General features: G+C 44.2%; 1 pseudogene; it reads left to right on the plus strand.

The window, feature by feature from the left end:
- Positions 1 to 4166: 4166 nt before the first annotated feature.
- On the plus strand, positions 4167 to 4813 carry LOC144828163 (uncharacterized; annotated as a pseudogene).
- Positions 4814 to 24867: the final 20054 nt, after the last annotated feature.

Raw genomic sequence — 24867 nt, forward strand, 5'->3', positions numbered from 1 at the left:
CCTTACCCCACCAAAGGCCGGGTCCATCCCCGGCACCGCAGGCTCAATGCAATTCAAGGGCACAGTAACAGCCCAGCCTCAGCAATTGTTCAAGGCAAGAGGCAAAAGCATGAGGTAGCGTCAGTGCAAGGCAGACAGCCAGCTGCAGCCCACTCAGCTGGCTCCCCAGGTACACCTATGGCCCCTGTCACTGAGGGGCCGCTGGGAAGAAGCTGGGCCAGGCTTAACTCTTCTGCAGTGATTGTCAGCAGTCTCTTGGCCCTCCAGCGCTGACAGCGAGACTCACGTCTCTCCTTTTGTGGCAGCAGGCCTCTGGCAGGTCCAGTCCCAACCTCACTCACCCTTGAGTGTCAGCAGTTCTCAGTCACCTCAGGACACCGCATCCGCTTCTTCTCCCTTTGCAGGGCTCTGATTGGGTCCAGGCCTAGCAGCCGATTCATCAGCCCCCAGCAAAGCAGCCCCTCTCTGCAACCGTGTCCCAGTGGGGTTCACACAACTACACCTCTACTGCAGGCCCCTGGATGCACCTCCAGGCCTCAGAGGGCATGATCAAGGTGGAGCAGGTCCGGAGCCGTCTTCACTTCAGCAATGTACTTCATGCTGTAATCAGCAATGTTGTACGATACTGATCGTGAGGATGGCTATGCAAGAGCTCAAGAGTGGTAAGGTTTACTGGGGATGCCGGCAGAGCTGCAAGCCTACACGACCATCTTGGTGAGCAGCTTGGATATGCTCCCGCAAAAGAGCTATTTAAACTAGTTAACTCTTTTACGAATCATGCTAAAATTCAAACTATACCTCCTCTATCTGACTCCTGCTGTAATTTGCTGACTAAGTATTTTATTGCAAAAGTCAATAACATTTCTACCACCTTTGCAGAAAAAGCACAGCATGGTAAGTCCTTTAATTGGACCCTTCGGGACAGTGTATCAAATGAAGATCTGCTGGCCTTTCCCCTTGTTGTGGAAGTAGACATAGTAGGGTTAATGATGACAGTGAAATCAAGTCCCTCATTAGACCTCGCTCCTCTCACTCCCTTTATGTGAGGAAGTTTTGAATCAGTCACTTCCAGGTGGCCTGGTGCCACCTTCTTGGAAACGTGTGGTTGATAGGCCTTTGTTAAGAAAACCTTCAATAGACCCTGCACTAGCAGAAAACTATAGGCCAATATCCCTTCTACCAGGCATATGTAAAGTGCTGGAAAAAGTTGTTAACCAATACCTGTCTTAATTTCTGGAAAACTATAAGGTACTTCATTTCACGCAAAGAGGTTTCCATCCAGGATGTAGCATGGAAATGGCACTTTTAGCTTTTATGGTAGAGCTGAAAAATATTATTTACCAAGATGGATCAGCAGCAGTTGCATAACTTGATCTGAATGAGGCTTTTGACACCAAATCACACTCCATGAATGGACTAGAGGAGTCTGGAGTGGCCAGCCTAGCTCTGAAATGGCTTGCCTCTTTTCATGGCAACAGACATTATTCAGAATCACACACTCTAAAGTGTGGAGTGCCTCAGGGCTCATCTCTAACTCCTACTTTATATAATTAGTATGCCAGTCCTCTGGCAGAGATTTTGCACTCACACAGGTTTTTGATAGTGTCACAGGCAGACACTCAGAATGTCATCTCACTTACCCCTGACACAGCAGCTGATTCTAACCAGCTGAATGTATGCCTTAATGAGGTAGCACAATGATTGTCATCCGGTTGCCTAAAGATTAATGAAGACAATACTGAGGTATTAGTAGTCTGAAATTACCCCACTTGCTGGGCCACCTAGCATTCGCCAGGCTCACTTGGAGACCATTCCATCCCTAAATCAGCTATAAACCATTTGGGGGTGTGGCTTGATAGTAAGCTTATCCGGAAGACACAGCTAGGAAGCTAGCTGCTAGTTGCTTTGGTCTGCTGAGGACACACAGAAAATGTTGAGACGGTTACCTTCTTCTGCTCAGAGAGCGGCAGTGCAAGCATTTGTGCTATCACGATTGTATTATAGTAATTCGCTTTACCTTGGAAGTCCTCAGTATTTTATAGGAGGACTTCAAGCGGTACAAAGTGCAGCTGCTCCAATATTACTAAAGTTACCTAAACATAACTTTGGGTCCGATTATGAGTTTGGAGGTTTCATTGCCCTACTTCCACAACAGCGGTCCCAGGAAGAACGCCGAGCCTGCGGTTTTCTGCCTGTCATAATACGATGCATGCAACCTGAACCTTCAATCGCCATTGACAGAGTGTTTCCTGCCTGACTGCAATGTTGGTGATGGGTACTTCGTCGAGGCTGTGACTTCCCACTGAGCCAATTACGAAAACACAGTTGTACTGGCAATCCCTTTGTGGTGGTTCCTCGACGGCGGTAGGCCATCACAGTATGCTCTCAGCAAAGCACCAGAATAGTGGCCATTGGAAAGATAAAAATACAACACAGCTGACATCCATTGGCCAAGTGGAAACACCTACAAATCCCACTTTAAAACACACTATATCCCAGACCACGATCCTTTGCCTCTCCACTGCAGCACAGCAAGACAGAGATCACACTTTTTTGTTGAGATAATGCAGCCCTTTTCGCTATGCCATTTAACTCTACCCACAAACTTTTGTTGCATTTTTTCCTCTTATCCCTTGGTGGTTTTTGTCATTGTTACTTACTTTAATTTAGAGTTGTGTCATTTAAAAAAATCCACATTGTTCAGAGGCTGAGTGGATAAAATCATATGAGTAGAGCCATAACGGTTTTGATCCCAAGTCCAACATACCCTTCTCAGTAGGAAATGGGAAGTGTGGGACAGAATAGTCAACAGACTGAATGCTGTAGCTATCACCCTGTACACAAAGGAGGAAATAAGGAAGAGGTGGAATGACCTGAAAGGGAGGCGCATTCCCTGGCATCCAAAACAACATACTGGAGCTCCAGAAGACTGGCACTGGTCCTCCAACTCTTTCAATGGGAGAAGAAGGTATTGGCCATCCTGCACTCTGAGAGCTTCCCACAAATACCTAACGGAGTGGATTCTGGTAAGTTACACCTCACTAACTGTCACAACACTTTATTGTCCTGTATGCTCCCATCTCAGATTTTACCATGGTGTTGTCTATCTACTTTCCTACCATGCAATACTCAAAGGATCAGAGTATTTGATTGTCAGTGTCAATGTATATTGTTGAATATAAAAATGCATGTATCAATTTCCATTACATTCCACATTTGAGACTGGTGTTTGTAAGTGTATTTCTCTAAAATCATCACGTGTCAATATGTAAATGTATGGGCAAGCCCAACTGCATTTTGACAATAGGTATGTTATACCAACAATTTTGGAAGTATTGGCAAGTAGAGATTGAAATGACTACAACTACCATGAGGCCCTGTTTCTGTAACAGAAAACAAGATGCAATAGTGAATTTTCACATTCTCATTTGTCTGCCATATTACAACTGATGTTCACTTAGCATGGAGTTATTCATTTGTCAAGTGTTGGGACGTAGGTATTGAAATGACTGCAACTACCATTAGGCCCTGTTTCAGTAACAGAAACAAAGATGCAATAGTACATCTGACCATTCTTACTTGTCTGACATGATTTTCATTTATCATGGACTGAGCAATTTATGTACAGTGCTGTATTCAGAGATATGTCTGTCTACTTAGCTTGATGGTGTCCTGGTCTCCTCAATTGAAACTATTAATGGCATGAGTGACACCATACCAACAGTGTACCTCAAATATTTGTAAAGCTAAGTCAGTTGATTAGAAGTGGCAGTTGTCCCAGTGACTCTGTCTGCACTGCTCACATGATGACTACGGCTAAATATACAACTAAGTTGTTTGTTCTCCAGTATTGTACACAACTAGGCCTTGGAATGGTCAAATATGTATGTTACTTCTCCACGGCGTTGGCTTAAATGTTTGTGATATGTCATGTTCATTCCTTAATCTAAAATGCAACATATCAGCACATCCAATGAGCTTCTCAATTCTAGGACAAATTCTAGGACAAATATTGAATGTCTCCAAATGTCTTATGAATAAAGTTCAAAACCCAGAATGATATCACAATAGTAATGTTGATCTGGCATCGCACTTGGGCAGAGCTTGGCCACTGATCACTCCCGGATGAAACCCTCAGTGATGACAACACTCCTGGACATGTGCACATGGATCACAGTCCTGGTACATCTGGGCAGCCTAGGCCCACTGCAACAGTGAGTCTCACTGTGCCCAGACCAACACCTCCCACCCCAGTTGCAACACCTCAGTCAACCCCAGTCCCCCCAACCTGTGTACCTAGCACAGTCACTACCATCTAGTGCCTCCCAGTCCTGGAATCTGAGGTAAAAATCATCAGCCAAGTCACAGAGAAACCAGTAACCAGTGGGAGAGAGCACCTTGGGCCAAGGGCACAGTACTGTGAGGGTAGGGGTAGTGGGAGGGCAGGGAGAGTGTGGTCACTGGAGCCACTCATACCCAGGCCACCATTGGCCAAGTCTTGGGAGCTTATCAGTACTCCCAATACGTGAAGAGCCAGGTATTGATGGAAGTCTGGGTGATGAAGCAGCTGCAGAGGGACATACGCAATGAGATGAAAGCCCACAATTCCAACATGACCTCCCTAATTAGGCTGCTGCAGGACATTCACAAAACCCAGAGCAGGGCATTTCCACCACCATCTACCTCTTTCTGTGGTCAAACAACATCAGGCCCAACATCTGCGGCAACCAAAGGAAGGGAGGCCCATGCAAGAGGAAGACAGGCCTGTAGACAGTCCTGTCTCTGCAGCAGCAGATTTCCCCTCAGTCGCTAATGGGGACATCCATGAAAAAATCAAGGAGGTCAGATGGCAAAACACCCACCACTGCCAGCAAGAAACGTCTACCTTAATTTCTTGTAGTGTGTATAATACATTGTCTCTGTGGACTATTTCTGGACACTTTTACCTTTCTGATGGGAGTAGTATTTTGAGCTTTGGAGTTCAGACAATTTGTCATCCTGTTGGAGGGTGATTTTTTGGGTGCTGTTATACCACCTTAATTTGAGCAGGGGTGCTCTATCTAAAATAAGGAAATACACATTTGAGATGCAGGAACTGATTTAGGAGTGGCACTATTTATTTCAAGAAACAAATTCAATCAATAAATGTCAAAGAGACACATCTCTAGTCAAAAATATCTCAAAGACTTATTTTAGATGAAGAGCAAAAATATGCAATCTAATTAGACTTAAAATCATGGCAATGCAGAAGAGAGAGGGAGACAATTTCAAAATATAACAAAGCATTTGCAACCTTAATCAAGAATGCTAAATGAAAACAACGGTTAATTGGGGAGCACACAAGCACGTCGTTACCCAAGAGTTTCACGGTACAAGGTGGTCCATCGTATGTAATGTGGGCAGCTCTTTTTTAATATTCTAATAACGGCACTGCTAACCACAAGTCTTGATCATGACGCATGTTTGACCGTCAATCATAATGAAATTTAACTTTTACTGACAATGATTTGCATCACTTCTTGGAAACTTTTATTGTAAAGCGGAAGATTATAAAGGGTTAGATGTCATTTTATCATGCCATGTTGCTTGTCTTGGTTACTTGAAGCTAGCAGAAAAGCAATAATATAAATAAATTGAAATATTGCAACTGGCCCCCACTCGACTCTTACCCCATCGTGTTCTTATGAGAGATGTTCCCTGTTCTTTTTTTTTTTTTTGTTCTTTTTTTAGTTTTTTATTAGGAGATATGACATGAATCACCATAGAAGCAAAACAGCTCATTTCAATACAAATTGTTCCCACAGGTCACATCTCCCATTTTCAAATTATCCTCCCCCCAGCCACCCCGCACCCCAGTCAGGTTTGTCGCAGGAGAGAAAAGAGACAACAAATTGATCGATCATTTCATACAGAGGATACAGGGATAAGCAAAAAGTACAACCCAAATACAAATATATACATAAATGAACACAAAAGGGTGAAAAAGCCTACAAAAAAGAATAAAATTATCTGCATTCAAGCCATTTGCATAAAGGTTCCCACGTCCGCTCCCCATCCATCCGGGCCCTTACTCCTCTTCTTTTAAATACAGAAATTTCCCATTTATACGTGCTAATTAATTTACTCAGCCAGACATGAACATTTGGGGGAATATGGCCAAGTCAGACAGTGGTTAAGCAGAGTCTCAGAACAGTCATTGCGATAAATATCAGCTTACGTTCAGGTTCCGACATATTTTGCTCGATAATTCCAAGCATAATAGCCTGAGGTGTCAAAGCCACGGCAAAGCCAAACATTTGACCCAAATACTGCTCTACTTTTTGTACTAGAGGAGCAAGTTCAGGGCAAGACGCGAGCATATGCACACTATCTGCCGCTAGTTCCCCACATCGTGGGCAATTTATCCCCGCAGTACCACCCCATTTAAATATTCGGGCAGGGGTTATATACAGGTTACACCAAGTTTTAAAACATTGTACTTGCAAATTGGCAGAAAAGAAAGCAGATTGACTAAATAAAAGTGCATCTTCACAAGCCCCCTGCTCAGCTTGAACCCCAGAATTCCAGCGTACAAAATGCTTATTTAAATCATCAGACTTCCTGGCAATCAACATTTTATAAATCGGGGATATAGATGTTTGACCCCCTTTTAGAGCTTCAATTACCATATTAGGAGCCCAGCATGTTGTCTTTCTATTAAAAAGTTCCTAATCTGTAGAAACTTAAATAATTGTCTATTACATAATCCATGTTTTGTTTTAATTTCTTCAAAACTCATCAGTCCCGATATAGAAGCTATGTCCCCGATACTCCTAACCCCATGAGAGAGCCAGTCCCTGAAAAAAGCATCCCAAAAGATATCTGGAAATAACAAATTATCTGCAAATGGAGAATATATATGTAATCTACCTACATCAAACATTTTCCGAACTGACACCCATACATTATATGCACGCAAAAGGACCTTAAACCTCACCCGCTTAAAATACGAGAAATCAATTTGTCTAAACAAAAGTCCCTGTGCAGTGGATCCTAAAATTAAATGATAAATCGAAATGTCATCACAATCTGGAAAATCCATATCCAGCAAATCAGTGATACGTCTTAATGTTATAGCAAAATAATAAACCTGTAGATTCGGTACCGCCCAGCCCCCCCTGTCTCTAGGAAGAGTCATATACTTCAGAGCCCGTCTTGGTCGTTTGCCGGCCCATAAAAACCATGAAATTATCCGGTCAAATTTTTTAAACCAGCTAGAATCAATTGGTAGCAGAATAGCTCTTAGATAATACAAAATCTTAGGTAAGAAGATAATTTTTATTACGTTGCATCTGCCCATTAGGGTCAGATGTAAGGAATTGATTTGTCGCGCCTCCAAATCTAATTTCCGAATTAAAGGACCTAAATTCAATTCAACTAACTCATCAGGATTAGCACCTATCTCTATCCCCAGATATTCAGCTTGTCCTACAATGTGGGGGTCTATCCAATCAATGTTATCATTACAGATGATTTGTGTCTTAGCCTCATTTAAATGGTACCCAGAAATTGCCTCAAATTGAGAAGTTAGCATTTGAATTCCTTGAAAAGCTGACAAAGGAGAGTCTGTTAAAATGGCGAGATCATCAGCATAGCCAAGGATTTTAGTATCACCTCCTTTGGCGTGTACTGGTCGGATGGATACTTCATTTACAATTTTCCTAATTAAAGGATCGATATATATCGCAAACAAAAGGGGAGAACAGGGGCACCCCTGCCTAGTTCCTCGACTTATGTTTATTATCCCCGATTGAATCCCCATTATTAAAACCTCAGCTATAAGTTGTACTTACATACACTTTAAAGCACCAATAAACTTCTCTCCTATACCATAATGCTGCAAAGCAGCTCATAAAAAAGGCCAGGAGACCCTATCAAAGGCTTTCTCCGCATCCAGCAGGATCATAGCCATAGGGTCTCCTGTCACCTTAGTATAGTCAAAGAGCGCTATCGTGTGGCGAATATGTGCTATGGTTTCTCTACCTGGCACAAAACCATGTTGTTGAGGGGTAACTAATTTTTTAATCACTCTAGCAAGCCGATTAGCGAAGATTTTAGAATCGATTTTTATATCGCTGTTTATTAATGTAATAGGTCGATAAGACCCTGTATCAGCCGGGGATTTCCCTTTTTTTTAAAAAGTCACTATCCTTGCTTTCCGCCAGGATTCCGGGGGATTACCCTCCTTAAAAACCTGTGAGAATACCTCCAGCATTAAAGGTGCCAGTTGTACCTTAAACGTCCTGTAGAATTCTCCAGGTAAAAAATCTGGTCCAACTGCCTTAGCTCTTGGAATAGCATCAATAACCATCCCTAGTTCTTCTATACTGATTTCAGACCCCAACATTGCCACTTCATCCTGCGTTAACCCCCCAACCTCTATTTCATCAAGATATTTTTGTATCTCTTTCAGCAGATCCCCATTCTCAGTAATATCTTCCTTATATAGTTTTTGATAGAACTTCTGGAAAGCTACAGCTATAGCCTCTACATCTGATACTAACCCAACATCGGGGTCCAGAATTTCTTTAATACGTGACGCGGCTTCTCTCTCTTTGGTTCTGACCGCTAACAGCTGTCCGGCTATCTCATTGTTTTCGTATACCTTGGATTGCCAAGCCACAAATTTAGCGGCAGCTTTCCTCTGAGATATTTCTGTTATGGCTGCTTTAGAAATAATGATTTGTGTTTGAGCCGCATCCCCAATGCCTCCATCCGATAAAATTTTGACTAGGGTTAACTCGGCCTTTTCAAGTTTTTCGTAAAGTTCCTGCACTTTTATTTTCTCTCTTCTCTGGCTCTCCCATCCATACCGTGTAGTCTCACCCCGTATTCCCGCCTTCAATGTATCCCAGATATTCTGTAAATTAGTGCTCCCTATGTTCTCAGTGATAAACTGCATAATCCATCTTGTCATACAATCTATGTAACCGCTATCGCACAACAAACCTCTATTAAAGGTCCAGATATCCGGTTTCTTAACCCTCTGGTGAATTTGAACCTCAAGTACCAGTGGATTGTGGTCCGAAATCACCCTCGGGTACTTAACTATACTAGATCCCTGTATTAAACTTGATGAAATAAAAAAAAAATCTAATCGAGAATGAGTTTTGTGAGGTGCAGAAAAAAAAGTATATCCGGGATCGCTATTCCTAAAATAAGCCCACGTGTCGATCAAACCATGTAACTCTAACATTTGCATTAAAGACTTATATACTTTGGGTGTCCGACCCTGATATTCCTTGTCTGGATGTCTCAGATGTTCACTTCCTATATTAATATTAAAATCCCCACACAATATCAGCGGGGTGGGCCATCCTACAAGTTCTACCCTGAGCCCATTATACAGTTCGGGATCATCTAATATTGGTCCATAAACAGAGCACAGTGTAAAATGCCTGCTCTGGATGTTGCCCTGAACTATAACCCACCGACCATATGAATCCACCAGTGAAAGAGTAACATTTATCAGCCCCCGACGGGCCAATACTGCCACCCCTTTGGTTATAGCTTCTAGTCTGGTCCATGCCACCAATTGGAAACCCTCAAACTCGAGACACTTGTGACGGGAACTTTCAATATGTGTCTCTTGGAGACAGATTATATCTGGGCTTAGATAACGGATATGTTCTCTAAACTGGCGCCGCTTACAGGGATCATTAAGCCTGCAGATATTGATTGAAGCAATCCTGACATTAGCTATCCAGGATAAACACGCTTACCAACCAGATCATTAGCATCCCCCCCCAAAAAGGCTTTTAACAAATCACATCTCTGTATCCTATAACAATTTCCATACAACCCCCTCCCCCTCCCTGTGACGAACCGACCACCCCCACCCCCCCACCCTCCCACCCCCAACAATCAGGCAAAAAAGGTCCATGGACCCTTGCAATGCCTCCCACGTGCAAGGTGCAGCCTGGTCACCCCCTGATCTCCCAGGGCCAACAATCCTTAAACCATAGGAGAGGGAGTAGAAAAAGCAAAAGCAAAGAGCAGCTGCCCTCTCAGTTCATACCATCCAAATCATAAACAGCTTAAACAGCGTAATCACCGTATCCCCATATCCCCAGATAAACATTTTTTTTTCCTTACAGATCCTAGGGGGAACAAAAAAAAAACAGCACCACTTCTATAATTAGACAGATAAATCACCGACCAAGCCAATGTCTCTTATCAGTCTACCAATTCTTTTAAATAGCTCTCAGCTTGAATTTCCGATGTGAAAACCCTTACTTTCCCTTGATGTATCACCTTTAGCCTGGCCGGGTTCATCAAGAAAAAACTCACACCTCTTTTTTGGGGCAATCAGTTGTCGTAACCGCCATTTCCTCTCCACAGTGGTGTGACAAAAATCTGGTCTTACAAAAAAAGTGTGGCCCTCCGCAGTCCTTCTGGCATCTGGTCTTGCTTTCTCAAAAATCGCTTGTCTTAACAAAAAATTGCCAAAAAAAATCAAAATGGCCCTAGGTTTTTGCTCCCCCCCCACCCTGTCTTCTAAGCATTATTGGAAAACTGTGAACTCTTTGAATTTCTGAATCCCAAGACCAATGGGCCGGTTCTGGAAATGCAGCTTTAAATAGTTTCAAAACAAAGCCTCTAATATCATCCCCCTCAACTTTTTCTTCAATACCCAAACGGCGTAGATTGTTCCTTCGAAGCCTATTTTCAGAATCCTCGAGTTTCTAGATAATGTCCGAGTATCTTTCATCATTGGATGTAAGTTGCTGCCCTATTGCCCCCTTCACCTTGCATACCTTGTGTCTACTTTAGCGCCGGGAAACCTCCGGGTAGCTGCGCGCTTAACCAAGTGTAATTATAAATAAATAAATAAATAAAATTGGAGGCAATTTTTGTCTCAACCGTCTCCAGCCCTGCTTCAACATCAACTATTCGCTCCTCTAGTGCGACAGTCCTGGCAATTACTTGTGCGCAGGCTTTAGTGTTTTTACGAATAGCCCCCTGTATTTGTTTCGTTGCTAGCTGCGCTCTTTTATGCTCTTGCCGGGCTTCGCTCTGTATAGACTTCAGCATTGCATAGATCAAAAAGTTAGAAGGGGGTATTGTAGTCTCTGTGTCCACCAGTGTGCTCCCTGGCTCTTGCCTCTGAGAACCTGTGGTGACCCCAGAATAGTCCCACGGGAGGTTGTTGCTAGTGTCAGAGCATTCACTCTCCCGGCGAGTTTTGCCCAACTGTAAAGGCCTCCTATGCAGCCTGGGTGCTCTTTTTAAAGTATCTGCGGTATTGGGGGGACTATCTTCGCTAGAAGAGCCTTCTGCATGCTCAGAATCTGTTGTTTCATCCGTCCCTTCCACCGGAGAAAAGAAGCTGTCCTCATCATGCTTTTCCTGCACGCTATCGACGCCTATCTCCGTATCTGAGCGCTCCCCCTCCAGGGTTTGTTGCATAGGCACCCCATCAGAGGCCATATCTACAGTCTGACCATATTCCACAGAGTCGTTTATCTGCAAATTTTTGCCAGGCCCTTCCAGCTCTACATCTTGGGCTGCGTTGCCCTCCTCCTCCCCCACTGCTGTATCGCCAGGAGGAGTCTTGCCCGTATTTTTGGTGGAAGAGGTTTTCCCAGAAAACATCCCCGGGACCGTAAGTACTTTAGGCTGAATGGGTATTTTGAGTCCAGCAGGGCCCCCTTCCTTCCTGGCCCCCGTCTCAGCATGAGTCGTTCCTAACGGTTGCCCTTTCTCCATGGTTTTCGCTCTAGTTACCGCCGTCTTTTTAGCACTCACCACCACAACTTTCTCGAGCTTCGCCTGCTTCTCTGCCATTGCCTGCTCTTTTTTTTCAGCCAGTGTCGCCAAGACCTTCGGGTTAGCACCGAGGGGCTTTGCCACTGTTCCTGGCGTTGCTCCGTTCCTACGAGGTGGCATGTCACGAGAGCAGTTGCTGGCGTCTCCGTCAGTGGTTAGCGTCTCCCAGCCGGTCTCGAGATCATTCCCCGACTTCTTCCAGCTGCCGATTTCCTTCTCGCTCTCGAAACCGGACTCCAACTCCCGAGTCGGCTTCTGGTCTAGCCACGCCCGCAGAACTCTCAGGTGAGTGCGGGAGCGGAGTTCCGTGCAGATTAGCCACGCAGACCTCAACCGGAGGTTGCGTTCTTCCCAATCGAGTACCATAGGATTCAGTGATACCGCAGATCTGTAGCAGATTTACCGAAGATCGCCTATCAAAGCTTTCCATCCTACTCCCTCATAGACGCCACATAATTGCCGAGCGAGACCAGGGAGCGACACCCGCACATTCACGCGGCCACCATCTTGCCCCCACGGATCAGCTGAGATGTTCCCTGTTCTATGGTATTGCTATATCTCAGTGATTGCAAGAAGAGTAGTACATCAAGGACAACGTGGGAGTGGGGCCTCGGTGACTTGTTTACCAAAAAGACAGTGAGCTGGTGCTTGTGTCCTTCGCAGGGAAAGATGTCTTTGTGAGTTTAGCAGGGAGACATAGGGTCTACCGTGTTCAGCAAATGTTTAAGACAGCATGGTCAATTTAACAAATTTCTACATGCCGGCTGGTAGGGCCATCTGAGGGTCTCATGCTTCAGGAATGGCCTTAGGTATTTATAGGTATTTATATGGTAAAACTAGACCCTGCTTCAATCTACAACAATGATTTTATTCATCATGACTGAATATTTCACTTTTTTTGTAATGTTTGTTTTTGGACAATGTTTCTCTTTACCTTTATCACGTTAATAAATACACAAGTAACAAACACATTGTCTGCTGTAGTAAATCTCACATCTACCAATATATATATGTATGTACTCCCATGTGAACTTTACAATTCCAGAAGAAGCTACTTGTGTAAGCATGGATATGGGGCATGTACACAATGTTTATCTAAAGATCACAACCATGTCACACCAACATATACATACAGGTATACTGTCTTATAACATCTTTATTCCATTGTTCCAGTCACAGGCTTGCATGATGTTAGAAACATAGCAAATCAGGCATGACTCAATTATTCTGTGTTAGTGGTCTTATTTCAGGTGCAGATCTTAACAACATAGAATGAGGGAATACATCAGACAATTTCCTATAAAATAGGCAAAATAACTTGGTCTATGTTATCAGTTAAAGCCATATTACCTACCTCACAAGAGGAATTCCACACAATTTAAACAAATAAACAGACACATGGCAGTATAAATGTTTCTGATCACAGGGTCATTCCAATCCAGTGTTGTGCATCTGGTGGAATGTCACAAACAAATGTCAGTGATATGTCAAAAGCACTTTTGCCTACAATGAGGAGACACATCAGCAGCTACATACAGTTTATACACAATGAGGATTTAGCCAATGTGAAAAGAGACTAGCATGATTTGGGCCCACAACAACATTTTGTTGGAGCACATGATGGCACACATATTGCATTAGGACCACCACACGACAAGGAACAAGACCAATAGATTCCTCTTGACTTCCATCCAAAAGCTGTGCAAGCTGTCTCAGCACAGGTTTTGTACACTCAAAGTCAGTGACAGTCCTTCCTAGGAACAATCCATGTCCACTTAGTACACCCAAACAGCATCATATACCTGCTAATGTCACAACCCTTAAATGCCCAAATGAAGATGCCATGGTGAAGGTACCGAAAACAGACAAAAACAAAGAGATTAGCTATGAAACCATGCATATGACACAATTTACATAGTCACATTCTGGAGTACACAGTCCATGACAGCAATTTAAGCTAAACAAAGCAACACTTACAAAATGAGCATGTGTCAAAACCTTCCTCCACAAACACCTTTCACCGGAAATTGCCAGACCTTTAGCTTCCTAATATTTTACCTAAACATACTCCTCACATCATCACAAGAGTTGCTGCAGTCAAAGTCATAAAATTTCACAAAATGCTTACAATCATGAAAAGAATTTCTCAATGAGATTTTGACGCAAGTCAGTTCGTTCATCTTGAACACAATCACTTTGAATTCATGATCCTCACCTGGTGGCACTTCATGGTCTCCATCCTCTGTGATATAAGCGAAGTTCCATTGCAGGGCGATGTTGTGGAGCATGCAGCAGGCTGCGGTGATTTGACACACCTTCCCGGGTGAATAGAGGAGGGCTCCCCCAGTCTTGTCCAGACATCTGAATCTTGCCATTGGGACCACAAAAACCTGCTCCGCTGGCCATCATGTTCTTCCATGAGCCTCATTGAAGTGGACTTCCCCTGGTGCAGTTCTATTCCTCAGTGGTGACATCTATGGGCGGTTGGCATATGCTGAGTTTCCTGGATGGAAGACAGAAATAGGTGCAGCATAATGTTACACACTTTCTGATCTTACTACCTGACATCACCCACAAAAAGTTAGGAAAGATCAAACGTTCCAACAAGCCAGGCTCCTTCTGGTAGTAGTTGTGACATCAGCTGAGGTATGGTACTGTTTCCCAGTATGATGGAATCATGGGCTGATCCTGGGAATCGGGCACATACATTTGAGATATACAAATCAGTTAAGCAGACAACTTTCACTTTGATAGAATGGAAGTGCTTACTGTTACACTAAACGTGTTCCCAGCCTTGCGGTGGTACTAAGGCAATATGGGTGCCCTCAGTGGTTACTACCACATGTAGGATGTGGCCAAATCCATAGAAGTCAATCTTTACATTGGCTGAATCCTAACAAATGAAGAACTGGGTGTAGCTGCCAATGTGTCTCATTATTGCTGAAAGCACATCTTATAGTACATCACTGAAATTGGTTCTGACATAACACAAGATATAGCTGCAGTGTATTAAAAGGCATGTGTGGCCAAAAATTCCAATACTGCCACAAGTTTCACATAAGTGGGATACGTGTGGGTGTTTTATGGAAGGAGATCAAGCTTCAACTTATGATATGAATCCTGTATTGTTTGCCTATCCAAAGGAAGCTTCTTGATAACATCCCTTTCTTCCATGGTCTGAATGTCCGGAATTGGCGGTACACTGGAGGCTGTCGTTTCCTCCTCCCTCTCCCAGGGTGCCTATGCTTGGAATGAAAACAGTGTTTTAACATTGTCCTCAAATGTCCACAGCAACATATGTTAAGAGTCACTGAAAAGGAATTTGACAGCACTGGTTCAGAAAGCCTAACACATTACCCACGTGAAAATTGTCTACTGTCCAACATCCATCAATAATCCCCATTATGACCTTCATATATGTCTGTAACAAAAGTGTGCAAATTATACTTTCAGAAATGTATTCTTAGCACAGTAATTTAAATTTCTGGATATTTTAGGTCAAAAATCGTCAACTGCGATGTACAGTGCACTGTACACATTTAATGTTTATGCACAGTAATCGACTACACAGAAAATTTGTGTTATGGGAATCCTATGGCAATGGAGTAGTCCATATGTAAACATGTTAAAACTCATTTGGAGTGGTGCTGGTGCTCTTCACAGTCATCAATAGTAGTAGTTCCGACTGCTAAAATGATGGATGTCTGCCCTTGCATATCGGGCATTGGGAACCTACCGCCGCCGGAAGACGTCGACCGCACGACAGGTGGTTTTATCCACAGCAGACACAGCCATAGGCTAACATTGGTGATCGTGATGGTAGAGGGCCAATGGCTGTGTCATTCTATGCTGATGACTGCCTAAGTGGGGTACATGTACACAGTTGTTTGAAAAATAACTCACTTGCCTCCTGACACTGCTGCTGTCAAGACCTCCTCCACTTTAGCAGCCGTGTGCCACCTCTCAGAGCAATTATGCAAGACCAAACAGGTGAGAGAACCAATGCCTTCTCTCTATATGTGCTGTAGAAACTGGTAGAAGAGGTCCTTCTTCTGTATGGCCAGCACTTTGGCTCACCAGAGGAACAGATAACTATCTCACATACATGTTATACTCTTTTCAACTCCATCCTTTCCATTCCAACAGGCTACACTGTCCCTCCGAGTCTCAGAGTGAATATGAATTAATGTTGTACCATCCTGTGGTCCCTACATAGGACAATCATGTAATGGGTTATGGAGCACTTCACTTTGTGTACTTAAAATCACTATTGTGATGTGAGATGTGTGATAAGCCATATATCCTACAAGTGTTGCATGTGCTCACTCACACAACAGACACCAACAATACATGAACAAGATACATCAGATACACAGACACATGTACCAACAAAACAACCACCCGCACCTGACACTTCCACTCCCTGTACATCCCAACCCCAACATCCTGCCAATTTTCTCCATGAAAGCACCCTATTTGTCCTTACCTTTGTCAAAGTCAACCCCCAAAGCCAAAAGAACATCTTCCACACCTGAAATCACTCTTTCCACATCCCAAGCCACACCTGAGAAACCTGATTCCCCACCACTAAACCCAGCCATACCCCTAAGAAAGCCAAAACCCCTCCCAAAACCATAGACACCTCTCCCAAAGTCAAGACCACCGCTCCCAAAACCAAAGTCACCCATCCAAATACCAACCACACCCCTGCCAAGTGAAATAATTGAGTGCTGGACTGCCCACTAGATACCCCTTCTTGGGGAGGTTCCCCTGATGGTGTCATAAACGGCAGGTTTAGTGGCATAGCAGTGTGCTGGAGCACACAGTGTGAAAATGGACTGGCCATTGGCCTTTGGTTTACTAAATCTAATTGTTTTTGCAAAATTAAACATTTGATTTGTTTAGAACACATTAGTCCTACCTTTACTCTTCTAACTATATGATGTTATAGGATACTTTGGGATGTGTGACTACAGTTGTGTTTGTTTGTTTCACCCTGATTGATGTTCCATTTGAAGTGGTTTCTATGATTTGACCTTGAAACCAGTGCTGGAGTCACACTGGAGAAGGAGAAATGTTCAATGGATGGATATGTGGGATGAATTCCAATTGGGTCTGACGTTGCATTGGGTGGTATTTCATATGGTAAGTATTTCAGCTTGGATTGGCTAGGCCAATGTCAACGTCTTTTAGCATGCACTTTTGTGATGTAGGTTGGATATGTGTTTGATGCGTGCAAGTTAGATATTTGTTCATCCAAACAATGATGGGGTTAAACTGTCATACCTTTGTAGACGTTTCTATGGACGTGTCCATTTTCGTGTGTATAGCTTACATCTACTTTATCTAAATGTGTGACAAATGCTGATACTGCTCTGTTTGCTTTCATGACTTGCACTTACACATTTGCCACATATGCAAGGCACTTCATCATGCTATTGGTTGTCCCTGTTATACTTCAATCCGCAGGTCCTGTGAACACAGAGGTTTTGAGGCATGTGCAATTTTGACTGCGGCACAGGGCCCCAGTTTTTCAGGGGTCCCACTGTTAGATGCATACCTATTCTGCAGAAACTCTTTAGATTTAGAGTTGAATATTTCTCACACTGATTATTTTGAATCCGATTTACCTAACATTACCTTTAAATGTTGGTGATGTGTGAGAGTCCAATACAGAGATTTAGCAGATGAGGTATGTTTCAGTTTCATGACACATCCATACAGATATATCTTTGATATCATAACAGGATTTAGCCTGTGCGCAATGTGAGGGTGTCACAGAGATGATTAGCTGTAATATTGATGAGGTGGTGTTGTTGTGTGACACAATTTAATGCACACATCACTATCCCTGATTATGAGATGTAAACACATGCCGACTTTGGTAGAGTGAGCATGAGCAGTGTCTGGGACCAGGCCAAAGAGGCCATCATAAAGCTGTAATTGGATCAATCATTGACTACTATTCCAAACAGGGGCCCACAAAATATGTTTGGCACAGGGACTCCAAACTGCTTGAAATTTCTCCAGTGGGACATCAATTTGCTGAGGAGTCGATGGACACGAGTATGCGTATAGCTTACCAACTGTTTTGTTCATGATGGTGTCTGTTTTGGACATCATCAAGCAAGAACAGCAGCTCTAAGATGTGTAGCATCGGCTCAATAGCAGCACAGGACATGTAAAGTGGTTGAACTACCACAGTCACGTCAGTGGGAAAGCATATCATGATTGGGCTGGCGGTAACACTGGCAGTCCACCTTCTGACAGACGAATTGGCCTATTCCACTGCAGTCATGATTTCCTGGCAGCAGCAGCGGGACCATGGGGGTCTTTCGTCTATAAAACTGCATGCATCGTAATAGGGCCGGTGGACCGCCAACCCTACATCGGTGATTCCTATACCGTTTTGTTGCAAGTAATAAGTACTCTGAGACAAGGTGAGTACAACGTCTTTATTCTGTCATCCACTCTCTGCAACTGACAGGCTGTCCAACATTCTACAGTGTACTCTAGAGGAACGTTCCAAAGGGGAAAAAGAGGCGGGGGAGAGAGGAAGGTACAAGATGGGATAAGGGAAGATTACAACACATCTCCCTATGGAAGGGGAAGGGTAAGCGAGGAATGCAACCGGAAACAGGAGGAGAGGGGGAAAAGAACAAGGACACAGTGCAGGGAAAATAGCATTAACTTTATCTGTTACAGGGAAGCCATTGTGGCCTGGAAGTGCGAGGATCACACAATTGCCAAAAGGAGTGAAGATAACAACAGGGTACATTTATGAAGAAGGCATCAAGCAAGCTAATCTGGGGATAATAGATTTGACAATCGGATCTCTTCCCCTGAAGGAAGCAAAAGGGGTTTCTCCCGTTACCAAGTCGGAAGAGGTGCGATATGCCCAAATGCTTTCTCTTAACTTTTTATCTACATCCATATTATTGGTACAAGCTAACTGAGTAAGATTTTCGATCCAGAGAATTGACATCCGAATGGGGTCACTGTCCCCATGGCCATGCAAAGTAGATTCCTCATGTTTGATGCCCAGCTCATTAAGAAATGCCTTCATTTCCATAGAAGAAAATTTGATACCATTGTTGGTGACTATGCAAGATGGCACACCCTCACATGCAAATGAGTCTTTTAAGAAGTCAATGAGAGTTTTTTAGGAGACGCATGAAACAAACTTGTATTTGATCCAGTGGAATGTGCAGTCTATGAGTACACTCAAAAATCTCTACAGGACTCCAAACTGTCCCATGGGACCGAGTATTTCCAAAGCCCACTTAGTCCATGGTGTCTTAGGAAATGCTGTAGGATTTTCTGACACAGTACACATTTCCTCTGCAGGCCAACTTTTAACACCATCGGATTCTGAAACAGCATATAGTATCTCTGGCACCCCCCCAATATTGACTCCCGTGGGAATTACACTGCAGGCAGTACTATTTACATTGTGGTCTATTCCAGAGAACAAATCAGAACAAATGTTTAAATTACTACTGGTTTCCTCCTCCTGCTCAGCTAGGAGAACTTGATCTTTATTATTTGGACCGCGCACAATCCCCAACTCTCTTTGATGACGCCAACACCACAAATTTAAACCTTTGTTTACCATGTACACTTTGCCCCATGTAGTTCTCCATTTGAATTTAATACACACCATCCTCATCCCCACTAATGGGATGTTCTCGTCAGCATACCCTACAGCTGAAATGTCAGGTTCCAGTATATTTAGACTGGAAGTTTCGAATATATCATTTATGACATCGATATTAAATAAGGTAACAGGGGCGCATGAATCAGCCAACACATCTATGGGCTTATTATTCGCAAATATGGTACATTTAGGATGTTTAATAGACCTGAGGTCTTTGAAGTGCCCAAGAAAAATTGGAGAAGCTTGATAGTCCTTAACTTTTACTTGGAAAACGTACTTGGGGGCCAAGTCCCCTTCACAGTGCACTACTTTCACTTGACTGGTCTCAATGTTTTTTGCAAAGTCTACCCAGGTGCCCCTTCTTGTTACATTGCACACACGTGACTTTGCGGGCAGTGCAACGCACATCATTGGCCAGATGATTGCTGCTGCCACATCTATAGCATTTTAATCTTTCTTTTTCTCTGACAGAATGATTATCCTTGACTTCACCGGGTCTAACTTTGAATAGCTCATTATCAATGCAGTTGTGCTGCACATCACTGCTATTGCGAACATTGGCAACAAGCTCAATAGGAGTCTTCATCTCTTTGATACACTTAGCAGTGTGTTCTACAGAGAATGCTATGTTAACCGCTCCCTTTAAGGTAAGGTTTTTTGCCAGGAGCTTTTCTTGAATACGACTATTATTCGTGCACCTGACTAGTTGGTCCCTGATAAGTGAATCGGTGAGTTCACCAAAGTCACATAGTTGTGTCAGGCCTCTGAGTGCCGCTATGTAATTGATGAAAGATTCTTGTTTACCTTGGATACGGGTAAAGAACTACGTTTACCCTGTCACCAAAATGTGACTCTAATTTTAAAAGGGTAACTTTAAACTCATCCGTGTCCTCCTCATCCTCTTCTAGCTCCGGTTCAGGTAAGGTGTCATATATCTTCCTACCTTGTATGCCTAGGTTATGCAACAAGATGTGTTGTTTACGAACTGCCGAATACCTTTCCCTGCCTATGGCAATGAGGTATGAGGCAAATAAATGTATCCATTCTTCCTAGAGAATTTCCGGTTCCCCGAATTTCCGGTTCCCCGATGCCATTTACGAATGGAGGAGGTTGGTTCATAGCTTGTCTAGCCATAGTGGGAGTGTATGTGGCCTGGCTAACTACAACAGGAATTTCCAATCACCGGAATAGGGTTACAAAGTGCCCAGCAACACTGATGGGGAAGTGTGCAGAAAGTGCACAACTAAAAATGACTAAGTAGCAGGACTAATGAAAATGATCACTATGTAAAAACCTCCTGAAGAGAAGTTGATGTCTAGTGAGGGACACAAATATACGAGGAAGAGGTCCCACTAAGGAACTTAAATTCAATGAAACATGTACAGGAATATGAAGTTACAGCAGGACTACCAGTTTTATTTACCTCACAGTAATGATGAAGAGCGGTATAAACCTAAATGAAGGAAGAAAGCACAATGTGAAATGTAAATGTGAGAAATGACGGGGAAACAAAAGATGACATAGAAATTAAATTGGGGAAACAAAAGATAAATAACATAGAAAAGAGGGTACGGTCGAGAAAAGGATTACGTAGATTTGTGGCGTAATATTAATGACAATGAAGTAAATAGCAAAACTACCCCCACAAGTAGTATCACAGCAAATGTATAATTACTCAAGATTTTCTTCTGTAGGAAAGGTGTGCATATCACCTTAAGAAACACACGCAGCACATATAATGTGTGTGTCCACCTGAAATAATTGTACAAATGGCTTCTGTAAGGAAGGTGTGCATATCACCGGAGGAACACACAAAATCAAGAATGCTGCCACACCAATATAGCCCCACATCCACAGAGTAGGCTTCAGCAACATACAATTTAAATTAAAAGGTCTTACTAAATGTTAGCTGAATACTGGCAAGCTTGTGGAGAAGGGTTGCCGGAGACTGGCGATGTAGAGGGGAAAATGATCACAGGAACCTGGCCATGAGGTGGCTGGTGCACTGGGACAGTCTATCTGACAGGAAACTGACAGGAAAATTAGACTGTTAGGTGGCTGGTGTGCCAGGAACGTCATCCAGAGAGGAACTGACGATGTTGTGGAGAGCTGGCTGAGAGAAGCGATGCACCGTGGGACGTCTCCTGAAAAGTTGACAGAAAGCAGACCGCCTCTCAAAAACACAGCTGTGGCACAGTGAAAACAATAGATGGAGTGCCTGAAGGAATGGCTGGAGCTTTGAGGAAGGCAGAGAGAGGCTGCCGGCACCGGAGAATCACCTCGGTGAGAGGAGCCGTAAAGACCCGACTCCCCCCACGCTGGAGAGCAGAAAGACCCAGGAAACGCTGCCACACAATCGGCCAATAGGCAGAGCACTGTCACCGGAGCTGGGGTCACCCCCGGGGACGCGGCGCAGCACCGGTGACGGAAGCAGTAGAAGCGGTTAGGGTACCTCACTCAGGGCTCCGGGGATCATCGAAGGACCATAGACCACTGCTGGGCACTTCAGCAATCTTCCTCACAGAGCGGGGATATGTGGAAGCGGGCGACCACTTAGAGTACCTCACGCAGCGCTCTGGAGATAAGCGATGGACAAAGACACTGCTGGGCATTTAAGCGATCTTCCTCAGCAAGCGGGGACAGACACCAAGGTCCCACAAATGGCAGGCAATTACTGGCATGGACAGAGTGCCACATGTGCTAGAAGGCCAGCAGACCCCAGAGGAGGGTAGATCAAGCAGGAGCAGTTAACAGCACAGAGACACTTTTCCTATAATGTCGGAAGGGCTCTCAGGACAGGGGCAATTCTTCCTCCTCGCAGACACAGCAATATAAGGTAGAAAACCCCTGAGGCAGTCAGTGGAGAGTTTTTCACCATTCAAGAGACCCACCGCTCTGGATACCGAATCGAAGTATCACCAAGCAGGAGTGCAGGAAGGAGAGAGTAATGAAAGGGGAAATGACAGAGAAGGTTCCCTTCACCAATTCGTCACCAGTGTTGCAAGTAATAGGTACTCTGAGACAAGGTGAGTAGAACGTCTTTATTCTGTCATCCATCTACGCAACTGACAGGCTGTTCAACATTCTACTGTGAACTCTAGAGGAACGTTCCAAAGGGGAAAAGGAGGCGGGGGAGAGAGGAAGGTACCAAGAGGGGATAAAGGCAGATTACGACACGTTTCAACAGTGGTACCATGACCACCAATCTCATAACCAAGCCCTTTGTCTCTCCCGCATTGGCCTCTTTGCACTGCCTGCCTGTTTCTAAGAGGATACAGTTCAAGTCTCTATGCACCTGCCCAGCAGATCGTACATAACAGGCCCTACAACTATTACATTGCCTGGTTTGTCCCTACCTTCCCAAGAGAACATTATGTTCCTCTGCTCTATGTCCATCCCAAGATCAACAAATCAAGAAGTGGAGGAAAATCTTTTGCTTGACTGGTTCCTTAAATGATGTAACTCTCTGCCTATAGTGTTACAGAAGACTAAAGATGAGATAAGTTTCAGTAAACAGCTAAAGAACTTGTTGTTCACTTAACTGTGTTGAGAATACTGAAACTGGCATGATCTTTCAGCACTGGGAGGCCTGCTGGGTAGCCAATTACTAGAAAATGCTAATAATAGAATAGCATGGATTAAAAATAATTTTTGTTAAATTTCCAATTCATATTTTAAGTTGAAACACTTTCTTGGCTGTAGACGTAGCCCATGTAATTTTGTAACTGCTTTCCTTTCTGCGATGTTCTGTATTTTGCGGCCTCTATCATTGCATGTCAAAGTAGTGTTACAGTATAAATAAATACAATACTTCAAAGTTTGTACAGTTGCTATTTACATGTAAAATTATGCAACTACTTCTATGTTTTATATTTACATACATGCACTGCCTAGATGTTTCACATTGTTTTGAAGCTTTTCTGTTGGGGGTGTTCGAATGTGGAGCAGGTGCTTTCTTTTCTATTGAATGAAACAAAATTCAGTTTCATTTTAAATGTTAAGTTGTTGGTAGTTTGTAAAGGTTGAGGTCATTAGGTTCATTTTCCTTGCTATTTGGGTGAGTTTATAGTATTTTATTGATTTATGTATACCTACTTTAGTATGGGCCTATTCACAAAGGTCCTCAGCGCTTGGGGCGGAGGCCCCGCAGTTGTGGCAGTGTGGCCCGTACACATTGGAAACTGCAATGCAGAGGTCCCCCCAGGAGTGTGGGGCCCCAGCCATGACTAGGAAGCCAGCTGCCAGGAAGGGAACGAACCGGGGACAGGAGAAGCCTGCCTCGACATCCAAGCCTTGTGAGATGGATAGGCCACCTGAGGTGGTGGACCTGGAGTCCGCGGTGGGGGATGTTGTCTCACTGGAGAACCTACCAATCCCTGCCGAATGGCATGTGGAGGGGGGGCCTACCAGGGAGGAGTTTTGTAAGGGCAAGAAGGAGTGCCCTACCCTTGAGGGACTGAGGCGTCAGGCTGAAGCCCAAACAGCAGGCAACGTTACTGGGAACTACCACATTTACTGGGAGGATGGGCTCCTCTACAGTGAACCCAAGGCACCAGAGCATGGTTCGTCACGGGCCTTGGTTGTCCCTCAACGTTACCGCGCCTTTCTTTTGGAACTGGCTCATGAGATACCCTTGGCAGGACACTTGGGTCAGGACAAGACCTTTGCCCTGCTTGTCCCCCACTTTTATTGGCCTCAGATGATGGTGGCGTCCGACACCTACTGTCAGACATGTGTGTCTTGCCAAGCCAGTGGGAAAACAGGGGTGAAGCTGAAAGCTCCCCTGGAAGCACTTCCTGTCGTTAGCACCCCCTTTGAAAGGGTGGGCATCGACATTGTGGGGCCATTGGATCCACCAACTTCAGCTGGTCACCGGTTTATCCTGGTTCTGGTGGATCACGCTACACGGTACCCAGAGGCAATTCCTCTGAGGACCATTACTGCACCTACAGTGGCTAGGGCCCTGATGGGGATCTTTACCCGAGTGAGTTTCCCCAAGGAAGTTGTGTCCGACAGGGGGACCAACTTCATGTCAGCTTACATGCGGGCTATGTGGAAGGAGTGTGGGGTTACCTACCGGTTCACCACTCCTTACCACCCACAGACCAATCGTCTAGTGGAAAGGGTCAACAAAACCTTGGAAGGCATGATCAGAAGTCTGCCTGAGAGCCTGCGGAGGAAATGGGACGTCCTCCTACCCTGTCTGTTGTTTTCCTACAGGGAAGTGCCACAGAAGGGGGTGGGCTTCAGCCCCTTCGAACTTCTGTATGGGCACCCTGTGTGTGGACCTCTCAGCCTGGTGAAAGACGGATGGGAAAAGACTCCCAGGAAGCTTCCCCAGGATGTGGTGAGCTATATGCTGGCCTTCCGGAGCCAAATGGCTAAGTTGTGGAAGCAAGCTT

Source organism: Lissotriton helveticus, chromosome 4_1, assembly GCF_964261635.1.
Source record: "Lissotriton helveticus chromosome 4_1, aLisHel1.1, whole genome shotgun sequence".
NCBI classification, from domain to species: Eukaryota; Metazoa; Chordata; class Amphibia; order Caudata; family Salamandridae; genus Lissotriton; species Lissotriton helveticus.